Below are 6,204 nucleotides of genomic sequence, written 5' to 3'. Positions count from 1 at the left end.
GAATTAAATGATTGTGCTTTGCAGGGTTGGTGGAACACCTTTGTTGACAATTGGCCACAGTACGAGCACAGGATCTGCTGCAAACATTATACAAATTTGAGGAACATCATCCTGGTGTCCTTATTAGAGACCTGTTTTGGAAAGCAGCCAAGGCAACCTATCAGCAAGCATTTGAGAGGGCAATGAATGATCTAAAGGAGGTGGATGAAGATGCATTCAAATGGCTGCAGTCTTACTCAACAACTATCTCGCTAGGCACATGTTCACAAGTGATGGCCAGAGTGACACCATCCTGAACAACATGTGTGAAAGCTTCAACAGCATGTTAGTTAAGTTCAGGAGCAAACCTATAATTACCATGGTATGCATAATTCTCCCTTTCATCTGCATTATGATCCATAGACCTGTGTAATTCATGAATGATTAATTCTCTATTTCTCTCTATGTGCTTGCAGCTTGAATGTATTAGGTTATATCTGATGACTAGATTTCAAGCAAACAGAGAAATGATTATGAAGGTGGAATCTGAGTTGTGTCCTAAAATAAGGAAGAGGCTGTACAAGGAGAAGTTGGCATGCAGCAAGTGGATAGCATGTTGGGCTGGTCGTACTAAGTTTGAAGTGAAGAATGGGCTGGAGAGTTTCATTGTGGACTTGGAAGAGAAGAAGTGTAGCTGTAGGAAGTGGGACATACTTGGCATGCCATGTTGCCATGCCATTTCTTGTATATTTTTCAGCAGAGAAGATGCTGAAAAGTATGTCAACGCTTGCTACAAAAGGACTACTTACATTGATTGCTATGAACCTATTATAGAGCCCATCAATGGCCAGAATATGTGGAGATCTAGTGGACTACCACCTGTGCAACCCCCTATCAAAGGAGACCTCCTGGTAGGCCTAAGAAGAAGAGGGCACTAGAGCCTGATGAACCTAGAAGTCACAGAAAAAGTAGAGGTGTAGGCATCTCAAAACAATGCAAGAGCTGTGGGAAATTAGGACACAATAAGAGGAGCTGCAAGGGAGAAGTAGGAGGGAACTCTTCCTTGCCTGGGAGTGCATCCCAAGCCAGTAGGACCACAAGTGCACCTCCACCCCCCACTGATAACCAATCCAATCCAAGACCAACAAGACAGAGGAAGAGAGGTGCAGTCACTAAAAGATAGCAAGCTGAAGCAGGACCTTTTTTTTGTTGTGCTATATGTTGAAAGCACTCTTCATATGTTTATGTAACTGCTAGAACAATTGGCATTTTGGTATACTTATATGATGGCTGACTAAGTCTTTTTTTTGTATGAATGTGCTTGGTAGACTTTGTCCTACATTTTGTAATTATTGTGGTACACCCAAAACAGTCATTGGTGTTAAATATTTTGTAATTATTTTGATTATTGGTAATATTGTGATGATTCAGCTTCCATTATTCAAATTTGCTGGTTTTTAGCTTTAATTTTTAAAAGGGTTAATGATGTTAAATGATGTTTTATGCAGTGTGCTGGGCAGTTGCCAGTGTATTATGCAGTCTATGTATGTTTTATGCAGTGTGCTGGGCAGTGGCCAATGTATTACATAGTCTATGTATGTTTTATGCAGTGTGCTGGGCAGTGGCTAAATATTTTGCATAACCCTTTGAAGGCACTGTTCAAATTATGCAGTTTATGCCATCTGATGTTTCTGCAGTTTAGTTTAGTATATTATGTAGTTTATGCCATCTGATGTTTGTGCAATCAGCTCCATTTTCTTGCTTGGCAGACTCAAATTGCAGTGTCAAATTGCACAGTTAATATGAAATTGCTGTCTCCAATCAAAATTTTGTTATAACTCTTTTAAGGCACTATTCAAACTGCACAAACACTTCACAGCAATGTAATAGATTGGTACATAAATCACAGATAAATTAAAACTACCATATTCCATTGCAAATGTCTTGGATTACAAAGATAATTACACCAAAAATCAGGCCTTCTCCCACTAGTACATACCAACACAAATTATGGCATTTTTTCACTAATACATACCAACACATGCCAACACCAAAATTCAGGCCTTTTTCCACTAATACCTACCCACCTAATGACCCATTCCCCCCCCCCCCACCTATTTAGCCAACCAAAAGAAGCACCATACAGAGTAGCATCCCACTTATCACTAGAGACAGCCCCAGGCAAATGAGCAGCCTCTTCTCTCTCTTCCTGTAGCCTACAATGGCAGCTTCAAGGGTCAAAATCCGTTGCCTCTGCTCCGGAATCAGCACCTTGCCACGCTCGCAGATTTCATCATCACGCCACTAAAAAAATTTACACTTGCGTCCAACCTGACACCCAAGGGGCAGATAAAACCCATCATATCTTCAACCAAAATCATGAAAAACAAGAACAAATAGAATTAGCAAATAGTATTAGCATAATATTCCAACACTTGTATTAGCAAAATACAAGAAAACCAAATTTATATCGTCAGCTGAGAACACCAATTTTTAATTTTTTTTTTAATTTTTTATTTATTTAAGAAAATAAGAAATTTAAAAACCCATAAACTATAGAGAAATTTAAAAACATTACACAAAACGATCTTACCCAGAAAAAATATTAAAACCCAGAAAAAATTTTAAAACCCACACAAAATCACTATCTTACCCAGTAATTTGGACACCCGTAGAACCTTCTTCCAGGGTTGTCAGGTGTCCACGAAACGACCAAAACGGGTTTCTCCGAGCAGAAGCATCGGGTTGGGCCCCTTTTCCTCAAGCTTCCACTCGACGACATCGAGCTTGAATCCATGGAAAGCAGTTGATTTGAAGATGGTTTTCTGCTGTGTGGTGAGCGAGGAGCTGATGAGCAAGGACCGAGGAGCTGAGGAACTTCAATCTGTGTTGTGACTGATGATCGAGGAGCTAAGGAAATTTGGGGGTTAGGGATTTCTATTTGGTGATTTGGGGTTTTATTTGGGTTAGGGAGGTTAGTGATGGTCACGTGAGGGACACGTGACTACTAAGGCGGGAATAACTAACAGTGCTCATCAATATTTACTGTAGCTATTATTTTATCATTTTGTATCAATTCCGTTTGCTACGTCAGCAAAAACCGTTTACGATGTAACGGGAGGGACAAAAATGGAACCGTTTTTCAGGATAGGGACTAAAAGCGGTAAAAATAAAACTTAGGGACCAAAACGGAAATCATGTTAAAATGTAGGGACTAAAATGTGCTTTTCGCCAACAAAGAATGATTTGAAATTCATTATTTCAAATTTCATTGTTTGGATACCTAAATTTGGATTTGGATTTAAGATCAATAAAATATATTTTTTAATTATTATATTTCTTAATCCTTCTACATTTTAATTTTAGCAATATTTTTAATAAATAAATGAAGTAATATTAATAATTCAATTGACAAGATAATAACTAAATATCTTTAGTCATAAACAACTAAAAAAATATCTTGCCAATTATTGACAACTAAAATTTTTACATCAACTAGAGAGAAAACCCAAATGCATGGATTTTTTCATAAAATTCAAAATCTCAAACTAAAGTTCATAACAACTAAATAGTTATATATCAAGAGAGACAGATTAAATATCCAAAATATCTGTATTTTCTTCCCATTTCTATTATGTTTTTCAAATAATACAAAATTTAAAATAAGAAAATTACAATACATAAATATAAACATAAAGTCTCAAATCTCATTGCCACTTCCCTTTATACTTCCATCTCCTCTCTTTTACGTTTTCGATGAATGGATATATCTCTTCCTTCGTTGGTTATTTTTGTCTCTATTTATTTTTTAAAATACAAACAATAAGAATCTATAACTAATAAAAAGCTGCCATAGAACTGATCTAAGCTACAAGATTGAAGCTAACTATGAAAGCTAGACTAAAATCCGACCAAGCAAAGATACATCACCAAATGCAGCAAAGAAAGTGAACTACATTAACTCAAGACAAACATAGAGTAGCCACACATTGTCAAAAAAAGACACTAAGTGAAGCCAAATTGTTTTAACTACAAAAAGGGAGCTCAAACACGACCTCCATTCCTCACAGATATATATATATATATATATATATTTGTCAATTCACTCCACAGTTCACACTGGCCTCCCTGAAGTACCACCGTCTTCATCATCCATCACCTTGACAGCAATAAACTTAATGTTGTCCATTAGCATACAATGAAAGAAATTCATACCCAGACACTCTTAGGACACCCTCTGAGCAAACGCCTCAAAGTCTTCCATTAAACTATTAGTGAAAGGTATGAAAGAAAGAAAACCAAATCATATGTGAATAAACCTTTACCACTGGACCACTTACCCACTGGTAAACCAAGAAGAGTCTAAATAAAGGATAATGGAGGACAAGGGACCATTCGTGCTTCCTCATACAAGTTTAGCCATAACTTAATCCCAACTCTTCTGGAGTCCTAGCAGCATTAGTTAGTGGATATCCTCATAACAAACTTCATGCCCTCAAAAATTCGAACTAGTTGACCTCAATCAAATCATATGAGATTGGCCTTTCTCATTGGAACACTCACCTTAGCGGTGGTGCCAAAACCAATTTTTCACTGTGCCCCAATGGACAACACGCTAATTCTCTTCATCTATATCAAAACACCCATAAATTTCAGTAGCATGGTCATGTCTTTGAGCATTAACTAATCCAAATTCAGTTTGTGAACCAGGTTTATTGCTTGCCAACTTCACCAAAACTATATATATCCCTTTGCTTATTACTTCACAACTCATAGACAGTTCATAGAAGCATTTCATCAAACACATAATTTGCATTACAAACCCACAAATTGAAATAGAAATAGAAAATAAAGACAAACCCAAAACAAATCGTTAAAAATACCATGAAACAAGATGCACAAACAAATCAAACAAAACCCACAAATAATCAAATTGAACCCAAACAAACCCACAAAAAAATCAAATAAAACCTACTAGAAAAACCCACAGCCTTTGTGGATTTAGATTTAGTAGAAATAGAGAATTAGAGAGGTTAAAGAGGAAGATAAGAGTTGAGAGAAACAAACCTAAAGTTCTTGAGAAAGAGAGAGGGAAGTTGCCGAGAGAGAGAGGGAAGAATAGCTTGTGAGTTAGGGCTAGGAAGAGAGACACGGAGAGCCCAGAGAGAAATAGTGCTTGAGAGTGAGAGTGAGAGATTTCCAAATTCCAACATGTAGGAAGGTATTTTAAATCCACGGATTTAGGCCTATCAAATTCTGGGTGGATTTGGAACCAATCCAAATCCATTTCTTTTAACTTACACAAACAAAGAATTTGGATTTAGGCTCCCTCAAATCTAAATCCAAATCCAAATTTTGTGATCCAAAAAACCTATTAAGCTATTGCAATAAGGTGTTACAAAAAAGTTGTTGCGAATTATTATAATAAACTTCGAGATAATAAGTTTATGCAACACAAGATTTCATTGCAATAAATTCTACATATTGCAACAAATAGGCTGATATAATAACTTCTTTATTACAACAAAGAACTTTGTGGCAATAGCTTATTGCTTCAAAGATTTTTTTTTTAATTTTATTTATTTTATGTTTAAATTCTGCTGACGTGGCATTTATAAATGCCAAATAATTTTTTTTTTACTAGCCACGCTAGTACTTAGCTTGCCAACAGTGTACTCCATCTGTCATGCTGACAATTTTTGTTACTAAGATGACGGTAGGGACCAAAGTAATAACAATTTTTTTATTTTCAAAGACCAACATAGGCGCTCCAAAAAAGTAGAGACCAAAACGAGAATTGGCTCAAAATGTAGATACAAAAAGTGTATTTTTGCTTTAAATATATAAAAGGCTTCAATTACAGTTTTTGCCTTAGGCCCCCAAATGCATCAAGTTGCCCCTAACATCTATTACAATAACTTTTTTTAATGTAAAACAAGGTTTTACCTATTACAACAATATATTTTGATGTGAAATAAATAATTACATATTGCAACAATATATTTCAACCTAAAATAAAGTTTAGCTATTACAACAACATATTTAGATGTAACAAGGTAATTCTTGCAATAATCTTAAATTGATGTCATAAATTGAAGTTACTATTACCAAAAAAATAAAAAAACCCACAAGCGCAATAATATATATATTACCCCAATTTTCTTTTTTTGTGGTGCAATAATATATATATATATATATGGGGGGGGGGGGGGGGGAGGGGGGGCC

At 35.9% G+C, this 6,204-nt stretch overlaps 2 long non-coding RNA genes across 2 annotated transcripts; one reads left to right on the top strand and one right to left on the bottom strand.

Moving 5' to 3' along the window:
- Positions 1 to 254: 254 nt before the first annotated feature.
- On the top strand, positions 255 to 1,425 carry LOC136067231 (uncharacterized). The gene is made up of 2 exons (XR_010628730.1): positions 255 to 361; positions 456 to 1,425. It is a non-coding gene; the product is annotated as an uncharacterized LOC136067231 (long non-coding RNA).
- A 459-nt stretch (positions 1,426 to 1,884) lies between these two features.
- LOC136067207 (uncharacterized) lies at positions 1,885 to 5,356 on the bottom strand. Its single transcript, XR_010628720.1, has 2 exons — positions 5,047 to 5,356; positions 1,885 to 2,310 (listed from the first exon to the last, which is right to left on the bottom strand). It is a non-coding gene; the product is annotated as an uncharacterized LOC136067207 (long non-coding RNA).
- Between the last annotated feature and the right edge of the window lie 848 nt (positions 5,357 to 6,204).

The sequence above is a fragment of the Quercus suber genome, unplaced genomic scaffold, assembly GCF_002906115.3.
Source record: "Quercus suber isolate HL8 unplaced genomic scaffold, Cork oak 2.0 scaffold_63, whole genome shotgun sequence".
In the NCBI taxonomy this organism is placed as follows: domain Eukaryota; kingdom Viridiplantae; phylum Streptophyta; class Magnoliopsida; order Fagales; family Fagaceae; genus Quercus; species Quercus suber.
The sequence above is the reverse complement of the archived record's forward strand: the minus strand, read 5'-3'. Positions and strand labels throughout refer to the sequence as shown.